This window comes from Nuphar pumila, chromosome 2 (genome assembly GCF_984573655.1).
Source record: "Nuphar pumila chromosome 2, dmNupPumi1.hap1.1, whole genome shotgun sequence".
Taxonomy (NCBI): Eukaryota; Viridiplantae; Streptophyta; class Magnoliopsida; order Nymphaeales; family Nymphaeaceae; genus Nuphar; species Nuphar pumila.
Window position 1 is genome coordinate 87,819,695 of NC_143250.1, and position 15,870 is coordinate 87,835,564.

The 15,870-nt window shown below is 39.3% G+C and overlaps 1 pseudogene; it reads right to left on the reverse strand.

Annotated features, from left to right (window-relative positions):
• Positions 1-15,870, reverse strand: part of LOC149845971 (uncharacterized) — a 56,369-nt pseudogene that overhangs the window by 14,896 nt on the left and 25,603 nt on the right.

A 15,870-nucleotide genomic window follows, 5' to 3' on the forward strand; every position in this document is an offset into this window, starting at 1 on the left:
TCCAAGCGGGTCAATGAGTCAGTAAAACTTGTCTTTGACTGAAAAATCGCCCCTCAGGCAAGACTGTTAAACTTGTCATAAATTAGTAAATTGGCAGATTCACCCAGTTCAGGATTTGGGGTTCTGTAATTAATATATATACTATTAAGAGGGTCCTGACTCCACTAGTGTCACAAAAACTTGAAAGAGGAGGATTGACATTGACAATCAAAGCAGGTCCTGCACCTTCTCATTTCCATTATCAGTGAAGACAACAGCTTGAACATCAGCACCATAGGCAACAACCTCATATGGGTTGATGCACTTGTAGGGCCCTCTCTTTTGAAGAAACCTGCAGCAATTACTGCATTTTGGAGATCTTAGTCAACCCATCAGCAAGAACGAACTATCCATCTTGGCATCCCTCAAACACTCCTTCACAGGCTCCATGTGTGAGAAACTTGGTTTCTTTTACTCTCTCTCTCTCTCTCTCTCCAATGGCCATCTTGGAGCATCTTTGGATGTGGCCCTTCAGCATCATCTCCACCACCAGTCACCTCCCAACAGGCCAAACCCAGCAAGGCACCCACTAATCCAACACCTGACCACCAAGACTCCCCTCCCTTCCGCATGCTTGTACTCTTCCCTTTGATTTTTTAAATTCTTTTTTCTTTTTGGCTTTTTAACTATATTTTCTTGCTATGATGGAAGTCCCATGTAACCATAAAAGCAAAAGCCACAAACACGAGATCTAGCTTCTAGTTGGATTGCAATGACAAACATCATACAACAGAAGCAAAATAGCATTAAAACATAATTTCTTGAGTCGTATCAAGTTATTTCACTGTATCATACCACATTGTCTTCATCTGGGTCGTTCTTGAATACAAAAAATATAGGGGCCAAGACTTCATTCATCCCTTGCACGTATCTTATACCAGGGTTGAGCTTTGCAAATACCACTAATATGCGTTTCAATGCTTCCTATAAAACCATGAAAGGAGAACGTCTTAGCAATTGAAGTTGATCTTAGATGTTCAGACTCATCATTCCTAAAATCGAAATTACCTGATTTGACTTTGCTAATGGTGTGTCCCCAGAAAAGAAATGCATACCAGGATGAATACGCTTAACATCACGATCAATTTGCTCTATGATTTCCGTCTCCTAAAATTTTTAAAAATTGAAAGAGATTGCAGGAGCCCATTCAATGGAAGAACATAACCTGCAAATATAAATCACTTGTTCCATACACTAGTCTTGCCAAGACTTAAAGGGTGTTCTCCGTGAGTTATCTCCGACCTAGGGAGCAGACCTCTTCCTTCACATTTTGCAACATCGTTTTCAGCCCCATTGGATCTCTCCAATCTTTGTGCAAGTTCTGTCTGACTAACGATACAAAATTCAGAAATCCATCTTCCCAAAACATAGATTCTGAAAAGGAAACGAAGAAAACAAAGTAGAAACCCAATTCCAAAATAATCCACATCCGAATCAACGGGCATGAAAAACGATTGCTTCAAGAATTAATCATCACTAGCAAGAGGAATAATCAAATTAGAATGCTCATGACCAAACACTAATACGATAAGTTATCATTTTGCAAAGAATCTAATGCCAAGATCCAAATAACACAAAATCTTCAAGTAACGAAACATCACCCTTTGAATTCAAAATTCAAATATTAGAAGTACACATAGAACATATCAAACTACAACGTTTTGAATCCAAATATGGTAGGAAACCAAATATAAAGGGAATTAATCAAACATCACCCTCCTCATCTCGCTCTCCGCTCGTGCCGCGGATGATGATCTTCCACGGACGATGATTGATGACGACGGTGCAAACTGCCCTCTTCCCTATCGGAAAGTCGATTTGGGGGTAATCAGAGAGAGAAAGAGGGAGGGAGAATTTCACGCTCTAGATGGGCCATTTTATATCGAAAAGTAGCGACGAAAACATTCTGTTTCAAACACCGCCGCAAATTAGCGACGGAGTAGCGACAAAAATTTTTTGTCGCTCATCCGTCGCGAAGTTGCGATGAAGTTTGAGACAGAATGTTTTCGTCGCTAATTAGCGACGGATTTTGAGACAAAATTTTTCCATCGCTAATTTCACAACTAATTCCAATTTTAAGGGCGACTAGTTTTCTCTAGCTAATCTATCGCAAATTTGCGACAAATTATTTTCGTCGCTAATTAACGTTTTTCTTGTAGTGGTATTCTAATAGATCTAGGGGCTATAAGTTTTATAACCATGTGAATAAGTCATTTTTTGAAATGGGAAACACTTGTTTCTTTGAGGGTATTGAGTTTCGAGGAGTGATAAAGTAAAAGATATTACTTTTGAAGAAGAGTCTCTTTCTTTTCCTATAGTTGTAGTTGTCATGATCAGATTTTTATTCTTGACATTGTTCTCACAAATTCGGATCAAGATAATGATTTAGATCTCCCTATCCAAAATCAAGCTTTTACTACTTGAGTTCAAACTCAACAACCTCAAGAAACACCTCAACAACCAATGTCATTAAAGAAATTTACTAGAGAAAAAAGAAAAGCAATTTCAGATTATTATATTGTCTTTCTACAAAAATATGATGGTGATACTGGCTTAAGGGAAGATGATCCAATCAACTTTCATCAAACCACACAAAGTTCTAACTCTCAAAAGTAGATTGAAGCAATGAATGAAGAGATTAAATCTATGATGGACAATGATGTGTGAAATCTTGTCCCATTACCTGAAGGTGTGAAACCCATTAGCTGCAAATAGATATTTAAAACCAAACGGGATTCAAAAGGTAATGTGAAAAAATATAGGGTACGTCTTATTGCAAAAGGGTTTACTCAAAGAAAAGACATTGACTACACAAAGACTTTCTCTCCGATTTTTGTGAAAGGCTCTTTTAGGATTATGATGGTACTTGTGTCTCATTATGATTTAAAGATGCATCAGATGGATGTTAAGATTGCATTCCTTAATGGAGACATCGATGAAACAATATATATGGTTCAACCAGAACATTTTGTCTCAGGCGATCCCAAGAAAGTGGTTTGCAAATTTAAAAAATCCATCTATAGACTTAAGCAAGCTTCTCGTCAGTGATATCATAAATTTCATCAAGTTGTCCTCTCATTTGGTTTTGAGATGAATGTGATTGATGAATGCATATACCATAAGTTCAGTGAGAGTAAATTTATTTTTCTGGTTTTGTGTGTGGATGACATTTTATTTGCTAGTAATGATATAGGCATACTGCACAAAATCAAGAGATTTCTGATAAAAAAAATTGAAATGAAAGATCTTGGGGATGCTTCTTTTGTATTAGGAATCCCAATACATCGAGATTGTTCTTAAAGTATTCTTGAATTATCGCAAAAGAGCTATATCGAAAAGATTTTAGAAAGATATGACATGAAGGATTGCAAAGCAGGGGATACTCCTGTTGCTAAGGAAGATAAGTTTAGTCTCGTTGAGTATCTCAGACACTAGTCTAAAATTAAAGTTATGGAACAGATTCGCTATGCATATGTTGTGGGGAGTCTTATGTATGCTTAGGTGTGTACACATCTGAATTTAGTGTACATTGTTGGAATGTTAAGCAGATATCTTAGTAACCCAAGTATGGATCATTGGAAAGCAGTCAAACGAGTTATGCGGTATTTGCAGAGAACAAAAGGTTACATGTTCATAATCAGAAAGTCAGATTAGTTGGAGATCATTGGGTATTCTCATTCTGATTTTGCGATATGCCAAGATAGTAGCATATCCACGTCAAGTTATATTTTTCTATTGGTCGGGGTGCTATTTTTAAGTGGATTGCCAAGCAGACACTCATTACTTCTTCCACCAAGGCAGCAAAATTCGTAATTTGTTATGAGACATCCAATTATGAAATATGGCTACATAATTTTGTCACAAGGCTGCAAATTTTTTATAATGTTGAAAGAATGTTAAAGTTATTTTGTGATAATAATTCACCAGTGCTGTATTCCAATAACAATAAGAGTTCTTTGAAGTCAAAGCATGTTCACATTAAGTTCTTTATTGTTAAAGAAAGAGTGCAGAATGGTCAGATATCGATAGAACATATTGGTACAAACTCAATAATTGTGAATCCGCTTACCAAAGGTTTGCTACACAAGGTCTTTCATGAGCATACTACTTGAATGGGTGTTTTATCATTTTATGATATGCTGGTTTAGTGGGAGTTTGTATTTGGACGTTCTATGATATAATAAAGTTTCATTTACCACTTCAGAATAAAGCTAAAGTTTTAATTACATTTTGTACTCATTATGTTGTGATCTCACTAAAGTTTTCAGCTAGGACCAATTAGAAATATGCATGTTTGATCACATTACATGTACTTTTCATGCTTCACATCCATACTTGATCCATGTCATTTGGTTATGTCAATATACGTGATCATTGATGGGTCCAATTACCTTATTTGTTATGAAGACCACTTTGGTTCTATGTTGACATGATCAATGAACAGAATTGATAGAGATATCAATTGATAAGACAGTATTTTTGAGCTCATAAGGATATAATGCATGATTATAAGGTGACATATATGGCCCAAGTGAGATTTTTGGGAAAAATCATGTAGGGCTACATATGTTTAATCACACGTTATAGATTGTCTCAGGTTCAGGCCGAGTTTATTTGATCTAATCTAGTTGGGCAATATGATATCTCATATGGTATGGTACACTATGTGAAGAGACATGTTCTGTCTACAATTCTGTAATGAGCTGAATTGGAGACAGACTTCTAATTGAAAACAGATTTGGTTATGGTCCCCAAACCTTATATAATGGCCCTCTCTTTGAGGCTCCCCATAATCATCAATTGATTCAACCTCTCATAAGATTTAGAGAAAAGAATATGGTCATATATACATGTTTTGGAAGATCATACCCATCAATGATTTACTGGAGCGCTTATGAATTTAGATACGCTTTCGCATCATGTTATATTTTTTTTCATTTCAACGATTTAGCGAAAATACGTATTATGATCCTCTTTACTTTTTAATAGATCTACAAATCAAACAGATCGTATATGTATGTTTAGATTCACCTAAAAAAGTATGAGCAATAAGATATTTTTCTCATTGATATACACATCTGCACTAAAGATTTATCTTATATGGCCATAGTTGTTATGGACAATGTTGTAGGTATCGTCTTGAACCCAGAATCTATTTTCAAATCGATTAAGAGAATCATGTGATTTCGTTTGCATTGAATCGAACTTAACCGGCCAACTTTTAGCCACAAAATGATGCATCACAAAAAACAATATAATAATATTTAAATCTATTGTTGTCCATTTTTTAAGATTTATTTAAAAATAAACAATTTCAGGTCACTTTCATATCGATAAGCTGGGATTAGGCAGACCTCTACCAGTTATACAACTGTACCATTGGGTTTTGAACTTGCCAAACAAGCAGAGCCCCGTTGGTTTCATATCCATTTTTTACCCATAACAATATTCACAACATTGGTTATGTAAACTATCAAATAAGGACCTCAAGTCAACATCCATCATCATGGAAAACATGAGTTTTTTTTTTGGTTCTCTGTATTATCTTTGAAATTGAAACGTATTCATTCATCCCCTTAAAAAAGCAAAAGGATAAATACTTTGAACATTTGAATATGAAGATTATTGTTTTCATTTGAGAAAAAATACTTTAAACATTTAAATAAGAAGGTGATTATTATAATTTGACTCCTTGAGTTAGCACACAATAGTAAAGGTCGGCCTCTGTTTGGTAGTATTAAAAAAAAGATAGAGGTCCATATCAAAATATTAAAAAAGGCGAGGCCCATTTCTCTGAATCAGGGGCAAAAGGGAAACAGATCAGGTCACGCTGAACATGATCATTTTTGCTCATGCCGACATCGTGGCCATCCGATTTGCATTTTAAAAGCTCAAAAGTCAACAAAACCACGTGGCATTCATCCAAAATGCAAACAGACGGCCACGATGTCGGCATGAGAAAAAATGCTAATGTTCAGCATGACCTGATCTGCTTCCGAGGCAAAAGACCCCTGCGCCCTGAATGAAAATTTTCGCTCTTTTGTTTTTCATATTTTCTTTCATTTCAGGTGCAGCTATAGAGGGCTCTCAGGTGCAACAACGCACAGATTTTTCATTTTTTTTTTTGTTCTCTGTATTATCTTTGAAATTGAAAAGTATTCATTCATCCCCTTAAAAAAGAAAAAGGATAAATACTTTTTACATTTGAATATGCAGGTTATTGTTTTCATTTGAGAACAAATACTTTAAACATTTAAATATGAAGGTGATTATTGTAATTTGACTCATCATTTAACTTGAGTTAGCACACAATAGTAAAGGTCGGCCTCTGTTTGGTAGCATTCAAAAAAGATAGAAGTCCATATCAAAATATTAAAAAAGGCGAGACCCATTTTTCTGAATCAAGGGCAAAAGACCCCTACGCCCTGAATGAAAATTTTCTCTCTTTCGTTATTCATATTTTCTTTCATTTCAGGTGCAGCTATAATGGGCTCTTGCGGGCTCTCAGGTGCAACAGCGCACAGATTTTGTACGGTGTTGCACCATATCCACCTTTGTTGCGCAGCGTGTATGTCGAGAGAGATGTGCACGGCTGTGGGGCTCCCAAGCTGCATGATGTTACTACCATTATTGTACTCTTTATCACTTTTTTATATTCACACAGCTGTTTTTGCAGAGATTGATTCTTCCACATCCATTCTTCCTCTTTTTTGTTTTTTGTTCGTTTTTTTAAATGGATAGGGCGTCCACATTCGATTTCCACAGTGTCTCTCCCTCTCTCGAAACACACGCATAGTAAAAACTAAAAAACGATGAATTACTGGTATCCAGAAGCCAACGACAAGCAGAGAATGGCAAAAGGGTGTCAAAAGATGTGTAGGAAAGTTGGAATCGGGCTCTGCTTGTCTGGTAGAAGCAGATAATGCACGTCACCTTGTGTTGGGACGTTGCAGGTTCAAAACCTAATGGTATAGTTGTATAACTGACAGGGGTCTGCCTAATCTCAGTTTACCTTTAAAAAAAAAAAAATAGAGCATCTTTCCTGCAAAAGGTGAAACAGACACGGTTACGAGAAATATACGGTGAGACCCATATCAAAAAAAAAAAAAACTTTTACGTCAAGATGAGTTCATTACCTTAAGGAAGCACTTTCCCTCCAAAGTGGTCTTTTAAAAAAAAAAAAAAAGAGGCTTTACTTGAATGAAAGTGTAATGAACGCCCCTTAGGAACACAAATCAAGCTCATAGGGGGATGCTTTACTAAATGCCTGCCGAGAAATTGGAAAATTCTAGTGGTCTGAAAGCTGATTGATTGGTGGGAGGCAAAGGCAGCTATGGTGTTGTACATCTGGAACAGTAAGAAGGCACACCTAGGCTCAGGAATCACAGCTTTGACCAAAACAAACTTGCCCCTAGTTTGAACCTTTCTGCTATAGGTGAGAAGAGGTTCAGCATTGAGTGCAATTACCACACGTTTCCCCTTGAGGGTTTTGGATTAAATGATATTAATAATCACCCGCACAAATAACGAGTGTCTTGTCCTTTGCTAATTAGATTTGTTTTTTTACGAAGGACGACCAAACTAGGGGTGTCAACTGGTTGGGTTTGCCTCAACCTGACCAGGACCAACCCAACAGGGTTCGGGTATGGTGACAAATAAGAAGTCTCGGGTCCAAACCCGAAGATCCGATTAATACATGGACCCGGGTATAGTTTGTGAAATTTTATACCAGACCCCGGCCCGACCCGATTAAGACCCATAATTTTTCAATATAAAAATGATAAAAAAATATTATTTTACCAGGTATGGTCCAGGTCTGATTCATGTAGTTCTTATTGGGTCCGGGTATGGTTTCTCTTATAGTAGACCCGATTAGACTCGAGTCTGGACCCAATATCATACCCAAAAATCCAGTCCAAATCTAGTTCCACCTGGGTCTGAACCAAACCTGACCTGTTGACACATCTAGATGAAACTACTCTCGAATTTGATACCGAATTACACTGGCTAAGCCTGCCGTACATACGATCGATGTTCCAACAATATAAACTTGTGTAGCACTCCTTATCCCTAGAGAGTTGCCAAGCTTCAGCTGAGCAAAGGCTTATCCCTTGCCCTCATTATTGCAAGGGATTGATGCTCATGAGAATATAACCCTGACCACCCCTCTAGTGGCCAACACACCTTTCATTACACCAAAGCCCTTGTGGCATTAGTTACTCTCAAACTCCTTATAAAGCTATCATCTTTAGCAGCTCGACTCGATTCAGGTGCAACCCAATTTGTATCTCCCAACAACTCGTCTTCTCGTGGATACTGAAACCTAATGGATTAATTAAATTAGCTCAATCAAAACTTAGCATTGGTTAGCCATGAGTTCTTCTAACCTTTGAGCTATTTTAGATCAATGGTTTGCCTTTTGGATAGTGTGAGACCAATGTTAGCGTTTTAAGCTTTTAAGCTTAACAGGTTGTACTGTCGAGTAACATAAAAATCCTTGAGATACGATGGTGGATGGCAGACTATCGGATTTGCGGATTGAAGCGGTATCATGAGCATGACTCTGTGTGACATTTTGAGGGGTATCTGTAAGACCAGCAATTTTTCAGTGTAATTTCTGAATAAAATTCATGATGCAATTATCGATAAAAATAACATTTTCACTCAGAATGCGAAACGAATCAATTTCTACGAACCAGTTATACTTAAAATATTCGTCACTTTGTGAATATATGCTCAAACACTCTGAAAGTCATAACTTTCTACCTAGACGAAATCAAGAGATTTCCTCGAGCCATCTTTTTTAGTTACGTCAATACGAAGAGAATGGGGTATTGAGAATTTTTCGGAAAAAAATTACCGAAAACCCAAAATTTTTGCGGGACCCACAGAAATATTGGTGGGACCCACAAAAATATTCCTCAGAAAATATTTGGTGGGACCCACAAAAATATCTCATGGAATTTTCATGTGGGCCCCATACCAAGGAACCTCTTAGAATTAAAAAGAAGCCAAGGGCATAAAAGTAAAAGGGAAACTTGGGGGCCAAGTTTCATTTTCTATAAATAAAGGTGCCTCCCTTTAGAAAAAATTGTCCCCCTCCCCTTTCTAGCCTTCTCTCTCTCTCCTCCTTCCTAAAACCTCCCCTACCTAGCCTACTTGGTTTGAACCTGCCTGATCTGGCCTGAGCCTGTCTGATCTGTTACTAGCCTGACTGACTTGGTCCTAGCTCACCTAACCTGGTCTGAACCCACTTGACCTGGTTCAAACCCAGTTGACTTGACTTGAACTTGGTTTGGTTTAAAGTCAAAGTTAAAGTCCTTTTTGGTCCAGATTCCGGTTTGGTTTTCTGAACCTAGACTTAGCCTACTTGGGTTGAGTTCGAATCTGCTAAACCCAGTTGACTTAGACCGAACCTAGTTTGGTTCAAACCACTTAGATTGAGTAGCTTGACCTACTCTACCTCTTTCTCAACTAAATCAACTTCATCTGACTTAGTCTGACCTCTCGAAGGAAGGCTCGAAGCAAAATGACACCCCAAAGCCATTTCTTCCACGATTTGAAGTAAGTTCGCTTCGTTGATCTCTCTCTCTCAAGTGTTTGTTTATTTGTATATAACATATACTTTCTGAAGTAGTATCTGATTGTAGTTCTTGGTTGAGCCCTTTGGGACACTCCGGTGTTCAACCACTCGCCTTGTAACTATCGTCGGATATATATTTGAATATGCAGTATATGCATTTTTAAAAATGGTATCTTACCCTAGTTCTTGGTTGAGCCCTTTAGAACACTTTGGTGCTCACTAGCTCGCCTCGTAACTCTCATTGGATAGAAATTTAGGTGTATATCGACTGGATACTGCTGATGCATCTTATATCACACAGGCTTTATAATTTACTTTTGTCGTCGCGTCGTATGATGTCAAGGCTCCTGCTTTCTGCAATTTCCGATTAATGCACTTCCGATTATGCATTTATTTATGTCGTCACGTTGAAACACACCAAGGCTCCTGCTTTCTGCAAATATATATGTAGAATATTTCGTTCAGTTACACACCCTGAACAATATGTATATGCATTTTCTTTACGCCGCCGCTGTATAAAGCATAGGCTTCTGCTTATATTATATATATGGCGCGTAAATGAGCGTTCAAATGAAGATCAACTCCAAATCGCCAATGTGATTCTCTTACCGATCCTCGTTCAAGATTCTGCTTAACGAATGAAGCCCCTATTGGAAAGGCTTCACTTTTTGGCAAAATGCTCTTTTCGTAAATACTAAGTCATTTACGTATGGGTTGGATATGACCCAGGATTCCAAACAACCTCGATGGATGAAAGGTACACACAACGGTGCATATTCATTTCCCGAGTTAAGCGTAGCGATTTCTCACCAAAGAGGAAAGATGTCGTTGAAATGGATAAAAGAAACGCATAAAAGAGAGAAAGTGCTGCAAAAATTTCTGAAGAAAGCTAGAAATAGCTCAGAAAGAATGTAGTAGGATACTCTGTCATATAGCAGAGTGCTACCCAGTGCATGAAACACTTTCTACGATATAGAAAGGATCGTCGCACTCCTGCCTTTGGAACAGGGGAGGTGCTGGCGAAATGGTTGGCAGAAGAGCTGCCGGAACCGGTTGAACGACATAATGATGTCTGTCGTTGGAACGATTTCATAATGACTCATCTCTCAAATACATGTAGGGGCACCTTGCTCGTAAGGGCCGCTGAGTCAGAGTAGAGGTTGCGCCTTGACTAGGTTTGGACTCGTTGCTTAAAAATACGCCGAGTAGCTGATCTATTTAGATCGAGTCATATGCATGCTCATTGAGAACAGTTACACAACTAGACTCGTAAGGACCGCAGATCCAGAGTATATTGTCCACCTAAAAGAGGTGAGATGCCCGTGATGGCCGTAGTGCTGAGAGTAGAGTCAAGCATGCATATGAATAAAATGAAAAGACCCCACGGTTGATGACCGTGTTAGAGGCATACTGAACGGGGTCGGGTACATACTCCTCAACGGCTGCCCAATAGGCATGCATTAAGTAGCTTGTCAGACTGGCATACCCTTTCAGAATTTCTCACCGAGGAAGACGGTGATGACGCAGCCTTGAGTGACACATATTACACCTGAACCTGATAGAGTTCATTGATGGCCTTCGTCACTCAGAGGTATGAAGGATGTAGTTATCCTTAAATATCTAAGGATTGAACCCAACTACTGCAGTGGCAGGATGCTTCTGAATATCTAGTAAGGATTTCTTCTGGTATGATGTACCGTCCTACTAGAGGGATGGGGTCAACAGGCCTCTGGGGTATCTAAAAATACATTGAATAATCAAACCCCAGATCGTCGCTTTGGTGCTCAGATATACCTTCCTTAAGCTCAGGGGGAGGGGTTAATTATCGAAACAAAGCATTAGCTTAGGTTCAGCGATGCTTGAATGTATGAGTGAATGGACGTTGTTGAGTCAGTCTTGCATAACCTTTGTGAAGATGTCATGATCGGTATACGACTGGACCGACTGGACAAAGACCCGTGTTGTATCCGCGCGACTAAGCGAAGATCGAGGAGCCATCCTTAGATGCGTGGGATATGGATGTGCCAAGTATGAAGACTTGAGCTAGACATCCCTTTGAGACCCGGAAGAGGTCAAGGCTAAGTCATGGAGACTTAAGCAGTTATTCAAATCGCATCCCTGAAGAGGCTTGCGCTAAGTCATGAAGACTTGAGCGAATGTTCAACTCATAGCCCTGAGGAGGCTCTTGCGATATACGCTAAGTCTTGGAAGCTTGAGCGTCGTTATTGCGAACTGCGACTCTGAGTGGTCATCATATGTATTTGAGTTGAATGGATGTGTGATTGCTTGCTTACCACACCATCAGTGGTTCTGACTCTGTTTTATGGAGATTACAGGCGTTGGACCTACGTTGCGATATGTGGAGCAAGGCAACATCAAGTTCCAGGGTTTCTCTAGATAGAGTTGTACTACTTCCTTTTATTGAAACTATATTGCTTTCCCAAGCAGTGATGTTGTAATAAACATGTGGTTTTCGATAAAATGGAACACTTAGGTGGTCAATGAGTTGCTTGGCCACATACCTGTAATGTGCTCGGAGTTTTCTAAAACTGACGACTCATTATCGTCTGATTCTGTTGCTAAAAGTTTTCCTAAGTTCCACTGCAAAGAAAAAAAAAGAAATTCACGAAAATTTTAACTTAGCTTTGTTTTAGAAATTCAGGCATTACAGAATTGGTATCAGAGCAGTGTCTGAGAAACCTAGTTCAAGATTCGTCATGTTTGCGATATCGCACTGTAAGTATAAATTTTATATTTTTGTTTCTTATCTGGGTGCATCTTTGTATAGATGACAACTCACGATTCTCGCGGCTATTGCTATCAGTGCAAATTCATGCACGATGAGTGGATATGCCCGTATGAAGTCCAAGATTGTCAGTTTTGCGCCGAAAATGGGCATTCCGCCAACGAATGCCAAAGAAGGTATACTGCCGATATGGGTCGACGGGCATCAAAGGGTCTTAGGGATGAAACCTCGCATGTTAATGGACCGCATCACTCAAGTGTTGGGAGCAACAATACCCCAACGACTTCTGATGGATCACCAAGGTTGAGAGACTTCGAATTGAACTTCCTTGCGGAAGTCAATCGCTCGCCAAGCTACCACCCGGCTTCACATACGCCAAGCTTGAATAATCCAAATGAAAGAGGGGATTCCTTTTATTCGCCAATCATAATTTCAGACTCCCCGAGTCTTGATACTGTTGTCTGTGAGAGTGGACCAGCATCCTTCATCTATCCCCAGGATTTGCTTGAGAGTGTGGAAGTGTCGCTCAAGCCGACTCTTGTCGTGCCTAAACCAAGGCAATGTGGCAACAGATAGACTTTTATGAGTTCATCTTCATCAAAGAAATCCAGATCTTAAGCGACTGGTAATGTTTTGGAGTCAATGGACTCATGTATATAGTTTCTCGTCGCCTATGTATGCCAGTGTGGCATGACGCTTCTACGTAAGGCGATGCTTGTGTAAATGAATGTATATAAGTAAATAAAGTTTTTACTTCTTAATATACATCGAGAAACTAAAAATAAGTGCTTGTGTACGAATAGATAAATGACTCCTACGACGAGGAGAACCATGTCGAGCGAGGAGTCCCATACGCAAAAATTCTTGTTGGAGACACTCAACAACCTGGTTACAACCATCCGTGAAACGAGACTAGAACCAGTCACACCTCGCAACGAGAACCTGAGAGGAATAACCTATGAGAAGTTCCTCAAACATGACCCACCAGTTTTCGTCGATAGAGTTGATTTAGAGCTTGCAAAGAGTTGGACCGAAGAAACCGAACGTGCCTTCCTGGTACTGGGGGTACCATAAGAAAAAAAAGACCAACTTTAGTACGTATAGGCTGAAAGACAATGCACGGAAGTGGTGGGATACCACTAAGATTATTTAGTTCTCACAAATCGAAGTCATCCCTTGACTGACTTTCGAAGAACTTTCATGGATAACTACTTCTCGTTGTATTCCAGAAATAAAAAGAAGATGGAGTTTCTGGAATTGGAGCAGGGTGGTATGAGACTTATCAACTATACCACCAAATTTCAAAACCTTGAATGGTATTGCTCCCGGTTATTTGAGACCGACCAAGAAAGGGCCAACAAGTACATCAATGGGCTACAAGAAGGGCTAAGGTCACGGGTTATAACCAGCATGCCCCAAACTTTCCAAACAGTTGTGGCAGCTGCTTCAAAAATACAAGTTGATTGAGAGCGATCGAAAGTGATCATAGCAAAGAGGCCCGTGGTTGATGGTGGGAACCGCAAGAGGACATTCCCAAGTGGCTAGGGTTCACGACAACCCTTTCAAAAGAGGAAGTTCCAAGGTGGGAACACAACTCAACAAGTCGTAAGGTCAAGACAGAACGTGGCTCCAAACAATCAGCAATCCAACTCAAACTGCCCGAAATGCCATGTGAACCACTATGAAAAGTCGTGTCCGCGTGACACGAGTGGTTACTTTTACTGTGGCAAAGTAGGCCACATTGCAAGACATTGCAGAAAGAAGCTTGCAGATGAGCAAAAGACGAATGCCAGATCTGTCGGACCCTCTCAGCCAATACCACAGCGATCATAGTTTCAACGACCTCCACCTAGAATAGAACAAAGGCCTGCTGCAGGTCGTGTATATGCTGTAATGACTGAACAAGTTGAAAATGGTGACCTGATTGAAGGCACTGTACCTGTTAATGGACATGCAACTTACGTCTTGTTCGATTGTGGTGCTACTCATACCTTTATCTTCAATGATTTCACCAAACAACTCCACGCTTCAGTGCAACCGGTTGATAAAATGATCGAAGTATATAATTCATTGCGTTCACGCACCAAATGTATCCAGTGTGTGAAAAATTTGGATATTGAGATAGTCGGGCAACACTTGTCAATTGATGTCATCCTGATCAATATGGTACAGTACGATGTCATTCTGGGAATGAATTGGTTAGCCCAAAATAATACCAAGATTTTGTGCCGCGAGGGCAGAGTGATTCTATCTCGACCGGGATTGCCTAAAATGGAATACCGGTTATTCAAACCAGTTCTACATAAAAGACTCATATCAGCACTTAAGGTACAAAAATACCTTAGGAAGGGTTGTGTGGCCTTCCTTGTTGAGTCTCTCGGTAGAAAAATCCAACGAACAGTTTCTTGAGAGTTTGGAAGTGGTGCGGGAGTTTTCCGACGTGTTTCTTGAGGAATTGTCAGGACTTCCACCACTTTGTGAGGTTGAATTTGGAATTCAATCTTTACCCGGAACATTGCTGATATCCAAAGCCCCGTAGCGAATGGCGCCTGTTGAACTCAATGAATTGAAATGTCAGTTGGAAGAACTGATGGAACAAGGGTTCATCCGTCCAAGTGTATCATCATGGGGAGCCCTAGTGTTATTTGTAAAAAAGAAGGATGGATCCCTTCGGTTATGCATCGATTATCGGATGCTTAACCAGGTAACTGTTAAGAACAAATACCCGTTGCCTCGAATTGAGGACTTATTCGATCAACTCAGAACTGCCAGAGTATTCTCAAAGATCGACCTCAGATCTGGGTATCATCAGCTCAGAGTTAAAGAAGAGGATATACCTAAGACTGCCTTCAGAACGAGATATGGCCATTATGAGTTCGTAGTAATGCCCTTCGGACTCACTAATACGCCTGCTGCCTTTATGGATCTAATGAACCGGATATTCAGACCATATTTGGATAGCTTTGTCATTGTCTTCATCGATGACATTCTCGTATATTTAAAGAATGAGGAACATCACGTGGAGCACTTGAGAATCGTCTTAAAAACCCTTAAAGATAACCAACTCTATGCCAAGTTTTCAGAATGTGAATTATGGCTTAAATATCAAGAAAAAATCTTGGGTTTTACAATCTATAGGAGATGGATTACTCGTTTGGAAAGGTTGATCCATAAATTGTGAACCAGTAGAAATAGTCACAATAGACACAGGACTTTGGCATGGTAGGGGAGGGTCTTATGGCTCAAATATGGGTATGGGCAATACACTAACATCATCATTGTTAGGAGGCCTATGATCTCTAAATGGGAAAACATTTCATAAAATTGATGTCTCTACTAACACAAATTTTGTTTGATTCTATATCATACACTTTATACCTGACTTGACCATACGAATATCCCACAAACATGTATTCTCTGGTGCATTATCAAATTTGTGAGTATGATGGATGTTACAAGCATATGAAAACCTTTAAGTGAACATACTTAGGTGTTTTATTGT